The sequence below is a fragment of the Callorhinus ursinus genome, unplaced genomic scaffold (genome assembly GCF_003265705.2).
Source record: "Callorhinus ursinus isolate GAN/ISIS: 27379988/994484 unplaced genomic scaffold, GSC_fseal_2.0 scaffold36, whole genome shotgun sequence".
In the NCBI taxonomy this organism is placed as follows: Eukaryota; Metazoa; Chordata; class Mammalia; order Carnivora; family Otariidae; genus Callorhinus; species Callorhinus ursinus.
In genome coordinates this window covers 2,681,000-2,700,706 of record NW_027397098.1, presented here as the reverse complement: position 1 = coordinate 2,700,706, position 19,707 = coordinate 2,681,000, and the positions used below count along the sequence as shown (strand labels likewise).

The 19,707-nt window shown below is 41.8% G+C and overlaps 1 protein-coding gene and 1 long non-coding RNA gene across 2 annotated transcripts in view; one reads left to right on the top strand and one right to left on the bottom strand.

The window, feature by feature from the left end:
- FAM107B (family with sequence similarity 107 member B) overlaps positions 1-19,707 on the bottom strand; it is a 228,164-nt gene that overhangs the window by 148,287 nt on the left and 60,170 nt on the right. The window lies entirely within an intron of this gene.
- Positions 6,600-19,707, top strand: part of LOC141370484 (uncharacterized) — a 52,530-nt gene continuing 39,422 nt past the window's right edge. Inside the window, exons 1-2 of the long non-coding RNA XR_012374541.1 lie at positions 6,600-6,718; positions 6,914-7,015. This is a non-coding gene — a long non-coding RNA (uncharacterized lncRNA). The remainder of the gene's footprint in view (positions 6,719-6,913; positions 7,016-19,707) is intronic.

The following is a 19,707-nucleotide window of genomic DNA, read 5'->3' as shown; positions in this document are numbered from 1 at the left end:
CACACATAAACACAAATGCAACACATACACAGACACACATATACACTAACATATATACAAACACATACATATACTTAAATACACATACAAAAACACACATAAACACAAACGCACATATACAAACACACATACACAAACATATACACAAATACACATACACATACTACTCAAACACACAAACACACAAATATATACGCACACACACAAACACATATAAACATACACATAAACACATACAAATGCACACATACACATTTGCGCATGCACACATGTATGCATGCACATACACAAACAAGCACACATATAAACATGCATGTAACCTACACAGAGTGAACAGCACAATGAGGAATAAGGCTGGTAATGAGCTGCTTCAGTTGCTCAGCCTCCCCACGCCTCCTGTCCCTGCCTTTGGGGCTTCGTATTAGGATCCATGCTGTCTGGATAGACCTGTATTGTCAGAGCTTCCAGAAAGAGAAGAGGAGTTACTGGGAATTTGAGTGTTAACTTAAGCAATGGCCAAAGTTCCTTTACAAGGAATTAATAACCAGTTTCCCTTCTTCCAGATGTTGCTCCGTAGTCTGAGCGCCCCTCCACCCACCTTCCTGCTGGCGGATGCTTCCCACAGCCGCTTGCAGACGTGCTCCAGATGTACAGCCTTCCTAGCGCTCCCGATTTCTGTGGGTCTTCACTTGCCTACTCCTCTATAGGAGAAGAGACGTGCTTACCGGGGAAGGGCCAAAATGGGGCTTTAATCTAGAAAACCAAGGGAAGAAGTACTGTCGTCAAAAGGCAAGCCTTCCTTCATCTCAGGGGAAATTTAGTCATTCAACAAACAGTGACTGAGTACCCGCTGTGTGTTTGCTGCTGGGCTCGGTGTGGAAGAGACAAGGAGGACCAACACATAGCCTTGGCCCTCAAGGACCCCCTAGAGGAGGAAACCAATCATTAGAACAGGAGAAGTGCTAGGGAGGGTAAAGAGAAGGGACTCAGCGGTCAGCAGGTGACAAGGGCGAAGGAGCAGGAAGACTTTGCAGGGGAGATGGCACTATATGCCAGAGGAGGTGGTGGTTTTCCTAACAGGGAACTGCTTCAAGATACAACACCCTCTGATATTTTTTATTTTCAATCTCTTCTTAAAAATGTTTAGGTATATTTATACCTTGTATCTGAGAGATAGCCCATGTGCCTTGTCGTTCTCCACCTGCCTGCTGACAAATCACGGGTTCCCTTGCCCTCTGGCCTCCCGTGAGGCTCAGTCCATGGGAACCGGGTGCAGGAGGTCTGAGGGAGGGAGGAAAGTCAGGTCAAGGCTCTTGTTCCACTCTCCCATCAAGGCAGTCTTCTCTAGGAAATGCTCTTTTTTCTAGGTTCCTGTTGTGGCTTCCTCTCTGCCCTGATCGCTCTGGGTTTAGGCATAGTAACAGCTCTTGTACTGACACTAGTATCCCTTTGTGGTTCCTCTACATCCCACCCACACTTTACAAAAGTTGCTTTATTAAGCTGTCCTTGAATTATTCTAATTGGAGGGCCATCTGTTTCCTGTTGGGATCTTGAATGATAGAGCAAATAGCAAATATATCAGGGAGAGCAGGATGCAAAAATTATATCAACGTGCGTGCAGGAGTGTGTGCGAGGTGTGTGTCCATATATGCCAGGGATGGTAGGGATGGAGTCTGATTTTTCATTTACTCCACAGACATTTATTGATGGCCAACTATGTGAAACAGACAATGGGTAAGGAAATCACATTTTCTGTATTTTATGAGACAGTGTCCGTTACAACATTTTTTGTTACGGTCAGATGATATATTTTAATTGGGAGCTCACAAAATATGATCTCAATAGCTATGGGCAAGGGGAAAATGAGTATGATGCAATCTGTACTCTTAGGTTTCATACTCTAGACTAGCTTAGTTCTCCAAAGTCCAAGTCAATAAAAGAGAAAAGCAAGTGGAGAAAGTCCAAGGAACGACCGAGTACCAGATCTACATTTTGCAGGTTACGCTATGGGTAACACTGCCTCGCCTGCTGAGAGGTGAGTCTGCTGCTTTGGGGTCAAAGGCCTCAATGGTGATAATGAAGGCTCATCATGAGCCGGGCAGCAGAAGCTTTGCATACAGTATTGAATCTATTCTTCACAGAACCCCCTGTAAAACAGGCATGGTTTTTCTCATTTTGCAGAAAGCTGAGGCTTAAAACATTAAGCAGTTAGTAGTACTAGTTCGCATCTGGATTCAAACCTAAGTTTGTATCCAAGGCCCCTTGCTCTTCACTACTCTGCTGCATCGTCTTTTCCAGGAATAGACAACTCAACGGCCAAGACCAGAGGATGTCTGGTGAATAAGAGACAATTACAGGTTTGAAGGCAAAGGGCTATCCTGCGATTTTGGCTTACTCTCTGTTATTATATCTGCACAGTGAGAAATGGGCTGGGGAACCAACGTTACAGGATCTCCTTTTGATTCTGCATGGTAGAATCAGACCTCAGCTAACAATTTGCTCTGGGATTAGAAAGAAGTTCAAGGGGCAAACTAAACAAGCTGTAGCCAGGGGCGCGCCAAGATTTGCTCCTGTGGTGACCATGGCTTCCTTTGAACTATCTAATAATTACTAGTTTGTGGAGGTAGTAGAGATTTAGCATGTCAGTGGGAGGGGTAGTAAGGGACACATCTGAAATTTAAGGCTGTTCTACCTGTGATTAGCTACACTGGGGCTGGGGGTGAGCAGCTTTGACCTATGCTTCCTTTGGGAACAGGGGCAACCCACCTAACCACACAAGAGGGTTTTTATGAGTGGCGAGCAATACAAATGCTTGTAAATTTAAAGTAACCCATAAATTTTGAAGAATTACTTTCCCCCTGTACCTTAAGTACCTATCTATCATGGCTTATGCTATTGTCCCGGAATGATTATTAATAGTGTCCCCTTTCACTCTCAAAAGTGTTGTTTTAGATGATAAATTATCACTCTATCTTTGCTGGATGTAACTGATCAATAAAAGAAAGTGAGGCAGCGGGACCCTGAGCTTCAAATACCCCAAGTCTGGTTTCAGAATGAGTGTTATCTCGTTGCATAGACCTAGATTACTCAATTAACCTCTCTGATCCTTTATGTGCCAAGTGGGAATAAAACATGTGGCCAGTGACTTTTACGAGCAATAACAAGTAGAAATAGTTCATAAAGTTATAGATCTTGGAGCCAGAAACAATCTGAAGAGATCATTTAGCACACAGGGGCTATAAAGAGCCATAAGAAAGTCACAACGATGCAGTCAATCTTCCCCATGGATCCTCTGTTGTTTTGGGGAAATCCAGCAACTTAACCCAGATGAGATGGGGCAGAGGGAGAGAATCTCTGTCTCTGAGACAGAGCTGATAATGGCTTGGAGACTCAAGCCTTTTATCAAGTGGAATTCTAACTACTGATCAGTCAGTGCCTGTCTGCCTGCATTTACCATAACAAAATATCCAGGGGTCCCAGTGCCCTGTTAACAAACCTCAGAAAGCTGTCCATCCTGGATTTAGCAGTTGGTTCTAAATGGGGATTGCAACTCATCAGTAGACTTGAGAGAGAAGGGTGGGATGGGGAGGCCCCAACACCAAGGGCCTGTCGGCTATAACCAGGGGCACCATGACTGGATCCAGGTATTTGTTTCTTTAGTGTCTCTAAAGACTGTCACAGTCTGCTCCTCTGTCTTGTTTACACTTGCCTCAAGTCAACTGTGTCTCCAAAGCCCACTCCTCAACCAGGCCTAACAATTGTATTCAGATGATGTCTGACAAATTATCAGTCTAGAGGGAGAAAGGGGTGGGGAGGTACGGAATGAAAAAACAAATCTCCAAAGTCATAATATTTGGCCCAAAGCCTGGAAAGGGAGCTGGTCCTGTTCTTAGGCCTCTACTGAGGCTGTGGACAGAAAGGATGTAATACCTCAGCCACTTAATGGACAAACTGGAAAAGGCTGCCTTGGCCCGTTTGCTCCTTCATCGGCTTGTGACTGCTCCTTTCCTCCTCTTTTCCCCATCCTAGATCCCCCAACCCTGCCTCCACCAAGCCCAACTGAGTCCCAGAAATGACAGTGAGAAGTTCCTTTAGATTTGCTGTGGCTGGAATCTGGAATCATTTCCAGGGCAAGAACCATAGGTTTTTTAAATAATGCAGGGCTTTGCACTCATGGAATTGGAAAGTCTGCCATGCCTGCCCAAGAATTATTCATAGGGCAAATTCAGATTTGAGTGCCAAAAATTTTATAAAGTACTGTGTTCCAGAATCTGTTTTTCTCCCTCTAACAATAGCTTTAGAGGAACTGAGGAGGGACAAACGAAAATAGCCACTTTCCGATGCATTCACTTCTAGGGGAAAATGTAAGGGTGTCCTTGAAAGCTATTGCATCCCTCTGCAAAAAGAGCTGCCTGTGGGCTTCAGTGTGAGCAACCACTGTTTGTACTTAGAGTTTGTGACGTCCATCTCAATGTACTTTCATCTAGACTGTTTCTACAATTTTGTACCTTTGTTGCTGTGGGGCCATTTGCCACATATTGGCCCACCCCAGTTCAACTTTTGATCTTGAAACACAAATACCAAGATTAAAAATAATGTCCATAGTGATTTTAAAATCCATGAGAACAAATCATTCCTCTGGTAGTACCCCTGAGCCAAGTTAAATCATGGTGGAAGTGCTAGGAGAGAGGCAGAAACCTACTGTGGGCAGTTCCTTGTGTCTTTTTAATTTAGCAATTGAAGCCTCAATCAAAAGTTATTTAAGTAAAAGGAGAAAGAAGTGATAATGTTATGTGTAGGTGATGCTAATGCAATCCCTGGAGGGTTATTAGAATACCCGCCTTGCAGAATTTTGGAAACAATCTGCAAACTTTTTTTAAATTTAATTCATCAAATATTTACTGTTTACTTATACGTGTATCATACTTTACAATTACAAAAGATAGTTCACATATATCATCATCTCACATGACCTATGTTAACAGCCCTTCAAGGAAAATACTGTCATACTCATTTTACACTTGGGCATGCTGGAGCTCAAAAACATTGTTATGGGGCATGAGCAAGATCATAATTCTCAACCCCAGATCTGTCTGTTTTTCAGCGTGGGGTTTATTTCACTCTATGCCTGCTGACTTGCTTCTGCATACTGTGAACAGATACGTGTATGCCAGCTTTTTGGGAATTACAGATTAGAAAGCATTGCCCTGCCCTCTTTGAGGCTAAGACATAAACCAAATAACTTTAATACAAAGCAGATGTGATCACTGTAAGAGTGGCATGAGTACATGCTGTGGAGGTTTTCTAAAGGATATAACCATACCTTTTTGGGGGACCAGGAAAATCTTGATGACAGAAATAGGTCTGCATTGGAGCATGGAAACTGGGCACATGTTGAGCAGGCAGAATGGGTACATTGCAGACTAAAGGGATGCCATGAGGAAAAGCCGGGTAACTATGGTGTGTGATGAGAATAAGACACAGGTTTTGGTCATGGAGCATTTGTAGGGGAAGCTGAACCACATGGCAGAGTGTTTGAGTACTTCCTAAGGCTTCTTATTGAGTTCTCAAGGCTGTGGGAGGCCCACATTGGAGCAAAAACATTGCCCATCCAGAAGATTAGTCTGGAAACAGTGTGCAGACTGGATTGGCACGGGGAGAGTCTGTAAGTGGGGAGGATAGTGAAGAGTCCATTAAAAAAAAAAAAGTAATGACAACTGTGATGCAGGAAGAATAACAGACTAAATGAGGTCAAGCAAAATCTAGGAGAAAATCAACCAAGAGTCAAGAAATAATCCCCAGTGGAAAAGACTATTCTATGAAGATGAGCCATTTCTTTGGGCAATTTATGAAGCTGGAGGGAAGCACCATCACAATGAATGGCCATTAAGCCTGGCGTCCCCTAGGGCTCCTTGGAGATAAAGGAGCGCCTGGCTCCCCGACTTGTAACTTTCAGAATTCCAGAAAAATGGAGCGGATGGCTTCCTTCCATACGGAAGCCTTGGGGGCATTTCAGTGTCTGCAGAAAATTTAATGTAGGGAGAGTAATTAGTGCTGACATCAGACGAGATCCAATAAAAAGATGAATGTCCTGATTCTGAAATAAAAATACAAATAAAGGTAAGGAAGGGGGTGGAAGATAAACCCTCCCGCCCCCCCCCCAAAACTCCAGCCTGAGCTTATCTCTGTATCCTGAGCTGGATCCATGATGCACAATCTGCTGCAGTTCCCAGGGCATCCATTTCCTGCCATAAACAACAATGACATTCTCCTTCCCAGATGTCGAAACCGACTAAATAACCTCCACTTTCCACTGGCAGCTCTGACAGCGAAAGTTATCTGAAATCACACCAGCGCTGGATGAACTATAGGCCCAGCTGGTCACTTGGATGCTGCAAGCAGGAAGGAAACAAACGGCACTGGGAGCAGGCACAAAAACTTAGCGGTGCTAACAAACTTTTTGTGGATTACAAGAACGCTCCGGGGTTGTGACGGACGCGTGGGGAGCGCGCACTATCGCACGCACGCGCACGCAGGCACTCAGGCACGCACACGCACTCACGCACACCCACGCACGTAGTCGCATTCACATCCCACCTCGCTCCTGACGTGCTCTAAACCAGCAAGCGCTTGGTCCCGACGCCGGGTGAGAGCCGGAAGTGGAATCCCGTCGTATTTTCCATGGAAAACTGCCTTCTACCAATCATTTCTTCTGGAAGTAAGCACCGGGTTCCTCTCATTCGAAGCCACTGCTGTTAAAATACTCTTTAATGTCTTAATTTGACCTTCCATTCCCTGACAGTGCGCTAATCTGGTAAAGCTAACAAATTGGCTTCTAAAAAGCCTCGTGCTAGGCCAAGCCCTCCATTTTAAGTGGTAACAACAGCCCCGTCGTATTTTCTGTCTCGCGCAGAATCATGGAATGTGGGAATGGAGAAGAAGGGAAAGGCCCTCCAGCCCGTCAGCTCTGGTTACCCATCAGGAAAGGGAGACCAGACGGCATGGCTGACCCCAGGCAAGGAATTTTTTTTTATTATTATTATTTCTAACAAAAAATGTGAGGGAAGAGGGAATTGTGTGGTGCCGTGGTGGTGACCTTCGGCAGCGCTAGCCCATTACAGACTCGTCCCTCGGGTGGCCTTTTGAGACGCACAACGCGGCGGGTCCTTAAGGAGAAGGGCTGGAAAGGTGTAAGGAGTAGGTAAGCACCCTCAAATGTAGTTCTTAGCAAACAAAACAATTAAAATAATTGTTACACTATCAGCAGAGCTTAAAGAAGACTTCTTTGGGAGGCCTGGGTGGTTCAGTTGGTTAAGCATCTGCCTTTGGCTCAGGTCATGATCCCAGGGTCTTGGGATCGAGCCTTGCTCAGCGGGGAGCCTGCTTCTCCCTCTGCCTGATACTCTCTCTGCTTGAGCTCTCTCTCTCTCTCTTTCTGACAAATAAATACAATCTTAAAAAAATTTTTTTAATTAAAAAAATAAAAACTCTATCTTATTTTCAAATGCAGAATAGAGGATACACTGATAAGTAAGTGCAAGAATTATGACGGTCCTACAGAAAGTGCATCTAATAAAATATTCTTAAGGAACAAGAAATACATGGTTAAATAATACACAATATTATATGTACATTTAGTGTATATCAATGTGTATGTGTGTGTAGCTAAAGACCCTCTCTTATGCTCAGCATTTTTCCTAGGCCAGATGTGATCAACTTTATGTTGTAGATCCTCAAAGAACATTAAATGATTGAATGAAGTCTACCTCCTTGAATCAGGACTTAAGAGATATTAAGGCTTAGAAGGAGAAATCCAATCAGTTTATTTTCTCTAAATTTGTAAACCTAATAAGAGACTAATGGTAAAGGTTTCAGTAAATTGCTATGCAAAATAAGTACAATAAATAAATCATCCAAACGAAGTAACAGGTTTGAACTGATAGCTAACAAGGTATTAGAAGTCATGGGAGAATCTGCTAACAAATGGCTCTCTACTATTTGCTCAAAATGTTGAGACGTTATAGCCCATCCTCAGACAAGTGGGTCTACCTAGAGACAGGTTCCTCACAAAGTCAGGGAAAAAAAAAACGGGACACCTGGCCCAGTTGGGTGGTTAAAAATTAAACTGGACATAACTGAGGCAAAATCAAAACAGTACAATCCATTGAATGGGAGAAAATATTTGCAAATCATATATCTCATCAGAGCTTAATATCCAGAACATAAAAAGAACTTCTATAACTCAATGACAACAACAAAACCAAAAATTAACAACCCAATTGAAAAATGGACAAAGCCCTTGAATAGAAATTTCTCCAAAAAGATATACAAATGTCCAAAAAACACATGGAAAGATGTTCAACATCATAAATGATTAGAGAAATGCAAATCAGATTATAATGAGGTACTGCTTCACACTCATTAGGCTGGCCATAATCAAAGAAACCAAATGTTGGTGTGGATGTAAAGAAATTGAACATTTGTGCATTACTGGTGAGAATGTAAAATGGTGTAGTCACTGTGAAAAACAATATGGTGGGTCCCCAAAAGCCAAATGTAGAATTACTATATTTCCCAGCGATTCCACTCCTAGGTATATACCTAAAAGAATTGCAGGCAGGGACTCAAACAGATATTTGTACACCCATGTTCATAGCAGCATTATCACAGTAGCCAAATGTCCATCAATGGATAAGTAAACAAAATGTGATGTATACATACAATGGAATATTATTCAGCATTAAAAAGGAATGAAATTCTGACATATGCTACAACACAGATGAACTTTGAAGACATTATGCTAAGTGAGATAAGCCAGACCCAGAAGGGCCAATACCATATTATTTCTTGTATATCATGTACCTAGGATAGTCAAATTTAGAGAGCAGAATGGCAGTTGCTATGGACTGAGGAGGAAGGGGAAATAGGGGGTTAGTGTTTAATGGGTAATGTGTTTCAGTTTAAGGTGATGAAGACGTTCTGGAGGTGGATGATGGTTATGGTTGCAAAACAATGTGATTGCACTTACTGGCACTGAACTATACACCTAAGAGTAGTTTAAATGGTAGATTTTAAGTTGGCTATATTTTACCACAATAAAAGAGTTTAAAAAAATGATTTTAAACTGCCTAGCTCTGATCCTGTCACAGCCACCTCTTAAGTGAGTTCATAAGCTGTCACATCTACCTTTCATCTGTTTCCCTTCATTGTTCCCACAATGAGATCCTCCTGAAGGATACAGAGAGAGACTGGACCTCTGGGTTAGGTGCTTATCACATGGAGCAGCTCAGAGAGTTTGTGTTTCCGGGTTACTTACAGGAGATCTCTACTTGGAATCAGGAAAAAGATCAGTGATCACCAGCAGAGTGTCCCTGAGATTGAAGAGAAATGAACCTATTACTACAAAGGAAAAGGCTCTGCTCTCAGGGCTGTGATCTCCATGGGCTGCTATTGCAACTCCGAGAACCGTAGTCTCCCAGGACAAATATTCCCCTCCCTTCTGCAAACTGTGGTAGCTGGAATAGATTAAGGAGCTATATTACTGCTGTAAGTAGGAGGCCCACATATTTGTTTTACTTTTCTTTTTCATTTTTCATCCTGTTAAAATCACTTTACTTTTTCCATCCTTAAACATGGCTCCCTACTCTCATTTTACCATAATAATGAGATATTAATACACTTAGGATTTTTAAAAAATTCACAAGTCTCTCAATGAATCCCATCTTGTGGAGGAGACAGCAGGCTTTTGAGAAAAAAAAAAAAATACAAATTCAGACCAGGCTGTGGAAAGCACAGCACATGTTAATGGCTACGAATGGCAGGGGCCTTCAACCCCTGGCATTGCTGACAAACATTCCAGCTGAGGCCCACTCTGCCCCACTCTCCCTTCCATTTGCCATCTTGCTGTCACTTTTTATGATTGCCCAGTCTCTTAACCTTAGGAAATTTGAACCCAGATCAGGGTGACCGTTTCCCTTTCTTATGATTTCATGGGTATTTCAGATAGACATCTGCAGAAAGGATATGGTTAGGGTTATTCCCACCTATTTCATGATCTATGGAGCTGAATTTCCCAGAGAAATAGCCCTTCAGATTAGAGGTAAAGCCAAGAGGTAGCCAGGCTATATTTACTCTTTTCTTTGGGCATTGGATCTCAGCCCGCCAGTATATATGAAAAAAAAAATAGGTAAGTTGGACTTTATTGAAACCTAAAATGTCTGCAAAAGACACTATTAAGAGAATGAAAAGACAAGCAATAGCCTGAGAGAAAATAATGCAAAACACTTATCTGATAAAGCACTGGTATCCAGAATATACAAAGTACTCTTAAAGCTCAACAATAAGAAAACAACCTAATTTAAAAATAGGCAAAAGATCTTAAGATCTGAATGGAAATCTTTCCAAAGAAAATATCCAGATGGCAAATAAGCACATGAAAAGATACTTTAGCATATTTTATCAGGGAATTGCAAATTAAAACAATAGTTCAATACCACTATATGCCTATTAAAATGGCCAAAATCCAAAACACTGACAACATCAAATGCTGGCGGGGATGTGGAGCAACAGAAACTCTCATTCATTACTTGAGGGAATATAAAATGTTACAGCCACTTTGGAAGACAGTTTGGCAATTTCTTATAAAACTAAACAAACTCTTACCCCATGATCCATCAACTGCACTCCTTAACATTTATGCAAATGAGTTGGAAACTTATGTCCACATGGAAACCTGCATGTGAATGTTTATAGTGGTTTTAATCATAATTGCCAAACTTGGAAGCAACCAAGAGGTCTTTCAATAGGTGAATGGATAAATAAATTGTGTCACATCCAGATAACAATGTTATTCAAGTATAAAAAGAAATTAGCTACCAAGCCATGACATGGAGGAATCTTAAATGCATATTACTAAGTGAAAGAAATTAATATGAAAAGGTTACATATTATATGTTTCCCTACATGACCTTTTTGAAAAGGCAAAACTCTGAAGATAGTAAAAAGATCAGTGGTTGCCAGGGTTTCTAAAGCAGGGAGAAATAGGTGAAGTACAGGGAATTTTTAGGACAGTGAAAGTTTCTGTATACTATAATAGTGGATACATATTATGGATTTGTCAAAATTCCTGAATGTACAACACAAAGAGTGAATCTTAATGTAAAACTGTGGACTTCAGTTAACACGATGTATCTGTATTGGCTCATCAGTTGTTAAAAAGGTACCACATCTATACAAGATGTTAATTAGAGGACCTGGGCTGGGCAGAGAGGGGGGTTATGGGAACTTTCTGCTTTCCACTCAGTTTTTCTATAAACCTAAAACTAATCCAAAAAGTTTATTAACTTAAAATATATATTTTGGGGAGTGTTTAAAAATGCTGATTACTAGGCTCCAGTCTAGAGATTCTGATTTGACACATGGGTTTCCCCAAAGTAGTCTTAGGCTTAAATCCACAGTTTCCTGCCAAAGAGCAAGAAATCCCCCAAGTTACCAAGTCAGGAAGACATGATTTTCCAGACTAGCCCATCAGCATCGCCTAGTAAAGTACACATACTTACTGATACTTTAGGAAGTCACAGAAGTAAAGGGGACTGACTGGAAGTCAAGACCATTGTTACAGTGAGTCTGAGGCTTAATGATTTCTAAATTATTGCCGGAAAAAGGTTTAAGGAACAAAATGGTCAGAGTTTCAGATGATAAGTGGCTTTTATACTAAATTTCTTTTTCTCAGAAGTTCCTAGGAAGGGCTTTGTTTTAGAACGTGAGTCCAAAATTCATATTTGCTTTGGGCTACAGTTTCTAGGATTTCCTCAGTGGTGACTAAGACTAGAAGTGTGCCTCCCTTTCACTTTAGGGCTTCTTGTTTCTTTGGACTTCTCTTCCTAAACTCCAGGTTTCTGGGGTAGCCCTGGTCTTGGCGACTGAGCCTCAGTGTCCCTACCCCCCACTCAGCCCTCCCCCAGAAGTGGACACCCTGCTGCTGCTTGCTCTACAGACAGGTTTGGAATCTCACTCAAATCCTCGGTCTCTTCTGGCTAATCATATTAAGTTAACTGCCTTGTCATAATAGGGGATAATGGGCTATTATGTTACTCCCTTTCCACAATTGACAGTATGCATCAAAAGCCTCTATATTGTTCATGTCCCTTGGCCCTGCAATTCCATAAATATCAGCAAAGCTTTAGCTAAAGGATGTTCTTTTTTTTTTTTTAAGATTTTATTTATTTATTTGATAGAGAGAGACAGCGAGAGAGGGAACACAAGCAGGGGGAGTGGGAGAGGGAGAAGCAGGCTTCCCGCCCAGCAGGGAGCCCGATGTGGGGCTCTATCCCAGGACCCTGGGATCATGACCTGAGCCGAAGGCAGACGCTTAATGACTGAGCCACCCAGGCGCCCCTAAAGGATGTTCTTTTTACAGCATGAATAGTGTTACATAGAAAACATTTTGAAAATATTTTACAGGGGACTACTCTGCAAAAAATTTCCCCATAACCATTCACCTTCATGGTCCCAAGGAGAGGATGGAGGGAATGCCACCTAGGGCTGGAGGAATTTGTGACACAGGGAAAGTCTTTGAGCAGGAAGAAATAATGCAAATCATTTGCTATTTCTGGAGGAGCAGGAAAGAGAGTAGGGAACTCTGGAGGGGAGGGGGAGCAGGGATAGGCAGGTGTGGGTGTTCTGTTTTCTCTATTCTGCACCAGAATTCTGATGCAGGGCTTGTTAAATGGGTTGAAGAGAAAGAGCAGAACATCAGGGTTCATGGTTGACTGGCTCAGGGGCTCCTGAAATCATCTGGGAGAAGGTTATTCCCCATAGGGCTGGAGTGCTGCCAGCTCAGCATTGGTGGTCGAAGCGGGCTGTTGGGGTACCCCAAGGACATGTTGCTGGACTCCCTCAGTCTCTTTTAGCCCAGGACTTTACAACTGTCTATATGCCTTAATGTGGGCACAGAGTATCGGTGGGTAGTAGCTTTGGCTCAGGACACAGAGGTGATAGTGTGCTGCTGGGACTTTAAGATAAGATGCAAATGGCTGGTACCAGGAAAGCCAGTTGTAGGAGCCACATAATGGCCTCAAAGGCCATTAGAGACTGTCACAGCTCAACAGACATCAGGCCCAGGACAAATCAAACCCTCCAATCTTCATTAGAGGGCAATGCGGGTGTATACAGTAGCACATGGATCCAGAGCCTTAAACCAACCACCCCACCCTTCCTGCCAGAAGTTCAGACTCAGACTCAGGGAGGAAACCTGGAAACTGAACATTTATTCAAAGAAACTGACCTGAATGGGACTACTTAATCCAGAAAAAAACTGAGAGAATTTTCATTTTCTTAGAATAGTGTTGGAGGCCAGATTAGATCAATGATGGAAAATAAATGACATTTCTTGGCTCATCTGTGGAGTGCTGTGTTAAATTTTCAAACCACTACATTTACCATATAGCCAAGTTATCCTCAAGGCAGGAGGTTGGAGGACCCTTCTTCAGAGACCTAAGCCAAAGAAGGGAACGTCCATTATTGATGTTGGGGTGTTTTAAAAAACAAAGCTGGTGGTCCTGTAGTGAAATCACTAATTGGCAAACTCCAGATCTCACAAAAAGAGTTTCTGACTTCCATTTTACTGCTCTTTTAAATATGAATGGACAAGCAAGGCTCAGCAGACATTTGAGAAGAACTTATAAACGTGAGAGAGAAACAAGAAAAAAGGGGGAGGGGGTACTCAGAAGAATCAGATAAAACAAACAGTAGAGGAGAAATAAATCCTTAACATCTTCAGAGAGAAGGGAAAAGATCTTTAAAACAACAGATGAAATGTAGAAAGGGAACAATCAGAGCTTAAGAAAGAACCTTTAGAAATTACAAATATGACAGCTGAAATTAAAAGAGAACAGAAGATAAAATTAAGGATAGCTCACAGGAAATAAAACAGAAGGAGAAAGTTCAGTAGGATAGAAAAGCATAAGAAAAAGATCAATTTAGGAGGCTGTTTTAGTTACCTATGGCTATGTCACAAATTACCCCCAAATGTAGTGGCTTAAAACAACAATAAACACTTATTATCTCACAGAGTGTTTGTAGGTCATCCAGAACTTAGCTGAGTGGTTCTGGCTTGGGGTCTGTCTTGAGGTTGTGGTGAAGATGTTGGCTAGAACTTCGGTCACCTAAGGGCTTGAATGGGCTGCAGGGTCAGTCCCAAGATGGCTCCCTCACAGGGCAATTCCTTGCTGGCTATTGGCAGGGAGTCCAGTCCCTTGTCATGTGGACCTCTGCATAGAGCTGCTTGAATGTCCTCATGACATGGCAGCTGTCTTCCCCTGGAGCAGATAATCCAAGAGAGAGAGCAAATAGGAAGTTGCAGTGCCTTTCAGAAATAACATACTGATCCTTGCATCACATTCTGCTTGCTAGAAGTGAATCACTAAGTCTGACCCAGGAAGAGGATGCTAGAAAGGCTTAATGGTCATGACAGGACTCACAGTTTTGCTAGGCAGTGGTGTGGTGAGTTCCAGTGTCAGACAGTCATGGACTTGAATCTTGGGTCCCCCTCAAGCAAATTAACTTTTTAATTAACTCTCCTCAGTTCCCTCCTCTCTAAAATGGGTATGATATTGCCACTTTACCTGTTTTTTTTTTTTTAAGATTTTATTTATTTGACAGAGACACAGTGAGAGAGGGAACACAAGCAGGGGGAATGGGAGAGGGAGAAGCAGGCTTCCCAACAAGCAGGGAGCCCAGTGTGGGGCTCAATCCCAGGACCCTGGAACCAGGACCGGAGCCGAAGACAAATGCTTAACGACTGAGCCTCCCAGGCACCCCCCTACCTGGTTTTGATGAGTTGAGAATAAACAAAGTGACTTGCACATGGTAGATGCCCAGTTATTAATATTGTGATGCCTTTGAGAAAAATAGAAAGGATGTGGTTTATTCTGAAGTCCTGGCTAAATCCAAACCAGAGCTCAGAAAAACAGCAAAATTCCCTCTGGACAACCACACTAATCAACAGCTGAATAATTAGAATGCAGTGCTCTGTCATTTCTGAATAATGATGAGAATTCTGCCTAGAGCCCATAAGAAGAATCTTCTGGTATATGGGTGTATGGATTTGGATGAAACTTTTCTGCTAGCGAAGGTCATGTTTTGGTTGTTAGTTCTTGGGAGGTCTTTTGCCAAAAAAATGTTTGGATCTCCAACCTCACAGCAGAGTCAGTAACAGAATGATTTAGTGAGAGGCAAGAAGTCATCAACCATCTTTAAGTCAAAACTTCCCCAGTCAGACTAGACTGGTAAATATAGGCCGAATTGGTTCTCCATCTACCCTTCAATAAACAAAGTGCATCTCTCTTTTTATAATTTACCTGGCTTTAATGAAATCAGAGTGATGTGGGACACAGTAAAACAGTACAGCTTTTTGTGATGATATTGGTTTGGATTATTGGGGTAAATGAATTACATTAGTCATAATGCCAACTTTGGCTTGTGTATGCCTCCCCTACTTGATGCAGCCATTACTGTTTTTGATCAGCAACCTTGAAGTGGGAAGAATTGAAACTCTCTTTCCCAGTTCTACAGATGAGGAGACAGAAACCCAAAAAAATGAAGTGACATTCCTGAAATCACACTTGTTTTTGCAGGACTAAGACCAGAGTTCAGTCTTCTCGGGTTCTAGTGCAGCACCCATCACCTCCCATCCCATGGCACTTAGCTAGTGATAAGAGGGAATGAGTCTTCACAATCAGATGATGACATCAGAGCAGGGTCTCTGGCCCTCTGATTTGATGTTCACTGGACAAAGCCTGCCCCAATGACATATGCTTAGGCTTGGGCCTTAGGCCTCAGTTTAGCTAGGGACACATGCTCTCTTGGCCATAGTTTCTTGTCTCTAAAATAAGAATCCTGACCTACTTTGTTAGACTGTCCTCAGGGAAGAGATAAATATTTTTAAATTAGAAATGTGTTTATAAATGTCCTAATATGACATAATAATACTTTGCCTTCAATGATGCATTTATTCCTCTTGAGAACCTAAAAGAAATTAATGTTATTTCCATTAACATAAGTATTTTGTAGAGTATGAAAGATACAAAAATACTAGTAATTTGCTCTGGAGAACCACACAAGTCATTTGCCCACTTTCAGATTCATTCTCTGCTCCTCCCCCCATCTACATTTTTGGGGCTCTCTTGCTCTCTAGGTAGGAGGAGCTAATAGGCATGGTTTATACTCCCCTTCCACCTTGAGAGCACAGGCCAGTGCATAGTCTGGGCACCCTAACCAACCTGCCATCTCAGTGAACCCTGGACCTTCGCCCACACCAGCCCTAATTGTCCTACCAAGGTGGCCACAGGGCAGTGTACACTGGGACACCCTTGGTTAGCACTCGCTACAACCCAAGCCTTTGCACCAAGGTGGCACAGGCACAAAGCCCCCAAGAACACTCCGGGACCATTATCACTTTGGCTTTAGACAGCTTGCTAGGGTTCCCTCAGTGCAAAGCACCCCACAGTATCTCAGTTGGCATCTTCTTCAGATCCAGCCACCCTGCTAGGGTGCCCTCTGTGAGGAGTGCCCCAGGAACTCCAGGCTTGTGCCTCCATAGGTTTTAGCCACCTCACCAGAGCACCCTTGTGGAGAGTGCCCCAGAACACTCCCTCCCATGCTGGCCTCTGTTCCAGCCACCAGGCTACCTGCTGTGCTGAACACCTTGGGATACTCCAGCCTGCACCCAAGTCAGCTTCAGGTGTCCTGCCGGGTCAACCTCAGTGTGGAGAGCCCTGGGACACCCCAGTGTGCACTTAATTCAGCTTCAGCTGTCCTATCAGGGCACATTTTGCATGGCGAGCCCGGGGACCCCACTGACCCATGCCCATTTGAGCTTTAGCTGTCCTGACAGGACATTCCCTATGCAGAGTACCCTAGGACATCTTGCAGCCTGAACTCCACCTCAGCTTCAGCAGCACCTTCAGAGCACCCTCAGTGTGGAGAGTCCAGGAACATTTATATCCCCTCATTTATATCCCCTTTTGCTTCAACTATCCTGCCTAGGTGCCCTCTATATGTAGAGGCCTGGATCTCACTGGCTGGCTTCCACTTTAGTTTCAGCTATTCTGCTAGGGCATTCTCTGTGCAGAGAGCTCAGGAACTTCCTGGCCCACATATCACATTAGCTCCAGCCACCACATCAAGGCACCCCTTGCACAGAGCACCCTGGAACATTCTGGCTGGCACCTATTTCAGCTTCAGCTGTCCTGCTAGGATGCCCTCAGTGCACAGAACGCCCTTTTAGCTGTCCTGACAGGGCATGCACTATGTGGAAAGCCCAGAACCTCCAGCACATGCCAGTCACAACTCCAGCCAGCCAGCAAAAGTCACCAAGTACACACAGCCTACATAGGGCACAACCAAACACAAGACTGTTCTTTCAAGTTTAGAAGTAGCTGTTCTGCTTAGTCCATAGAAACAAGCGCAGAAGGTCAACCAAAATCGGGAGACAGAGGAATATGCTCCAAAAGAAAGAACAAGAAAAAAGCTTCAGAAAAAGAACTAACTGAAACAGAGATAAGCAATATGTCTGATAAAGAAGTTAAAGTAATGATCTTAAAGATCATAGGGAAAGAAGAACAAAGCCCAAGGTGAGTAAAAGACAAGAAGAACAGACGTAAATGACATAGAGACTAAAAAAAGAAAGAAAAGAAAAGAGAAAGAAAGGAAACATCAGTGAAACCAGTTCTTTGAAAAGATAAAATTGATAACCACACTCATCAAGAAAAAAGAGAAAGGACCTAAGTAAATAAAACCAGAAACAGGAGAAATAACTAACACCATAGAAATACAGAAAATTATAAGAGAATACTATGAGAAATTATATATCAACAAATTGGACAACCTAGAAGGAATGGATACGTTCCTAGAAACATACAATCTTCTAAAACTGAACCAGGAAAAATAGAAAATCTGAATAGACTGATACAAGTAACAAAATTGAATCAGTAATCAAAAACCTACCAAAATATAAAAGTCCAGTTCACCAGATTCACTGGTGAATTCTACCAAATATTAAAGAAGAGTTAATACTTATTCTTCCCAAACTATTCCAAAAAATAGAAGGGGAAGCAAATCTTCCAAATACATTGTATGAGATCAGTATTACCCTGATACAAAAACTAAACGAAGACACCACAAAAAAAGAAAACTACAGGCCAAACCCCTAATGAATATAGATGCAAAAATCCTCAACAAAATATTAGCAAACCAAATTCAACACTACATTATAAAGATCAATCACCATGATCAAGTGGGATTTATTCTGGGGATGCAGGATGGGTCAATATTTGCAAATCAATCAATGTGATACACCACATCAACAAAACAAAGAATGAAAATCAAATCATCTCAATAGATGCAGAAAAATCATTTGACAAAATTCAACATCCATTCATGATAAAAACTCTTAACAAATTGGGATTGGAGGGAACATACTTCAATATAATAAAGGCTATCTATGAAAAACCCACAGCTAACATCATAATCAATGGGGAAAAACTGAGAGCTTTTCTTCTAAGATCAGGAATAAGGCAAGGATGTCCACTCTCACCACTTTTATTCAACATAATACTGGAAGTTCTAGCCACAGCAATCAGGCAAGGAAAAGAAAGAGGCATCCATATTGGTAAAGAAGAAATTAAAATGTCACTATTTGCAGATGACATGATAGTATATGTAGAAAATCCTAAAGACCACCACCAAAAAAAAAAAAAACCACTAGAAGTAATAAGTGAATTCAGTAAAGTTGCAGGACACAAAATTAATACCTGGAAATTGGTAGTATTTGTATACACCAATAACAAAGAAGCAGAAAGAAATTAAGAAAACAGCACCATTTATAATTGCACCAAAAAGAATGAAATACCTAGAAATAAATTTAACCAAAGAAGTGAAAGATCTGTACTTCAAAAAGTATAAAACAATGATGAAAGAAATTGAACATAACACAAATGGAAAGATACCCCATGCTCATGGATTAGAAGAATTAATATTCTTTAAATGCCCATATTACCCAAAGCAATCTACAGATTCAGTGCAATCCCTATAAAAATACTAATAGCATTTTTCACAAAACTAGAAAAAATAATCCTAAAATTTGTATGGAGCCACAAAAGACCCTGAATAAGCCAAAGAAATCTTGAGAAAGAACAAAGTTGGAAGCATCACAATTCCAGTTTCAAAATATATTACAAAGCTGTAGTAAGCAAAACAGTATGGTACTGGCACAAAAATAGACACAAAGATCAATGTAACAGAATAGAGAACCCAGGAAAAAACCCACGATTATATAGTAAATTCTGACAAAGGAGGCAAGAGTATAAAATGGGGGAAAAGACAGTTCTTCAATAAATGGTATGGGGAAAATAGGACAGCTACTTGAAAAAAATGAATCTGGACCATTTCTTAACACCAGACACAAAAATAAACAAAATGGATTAAAGACCTAAATGTGAGACCTGAAACTATAAAGGTCCTAGAAGAGAACACAGGCAGTAATTTCTGTGACATTGGCTTAGCAACATTTTTCTATATATTTCTCCTAAGGCAAGGGAAACAAAAGCAAACATAAACTGTTGCGACTACATCTTTGCATAGCAAAGAAAACCATCAATAAAACAAAAGGACAACATACTGATTGGGAGAAGATACTTGGAAATGATA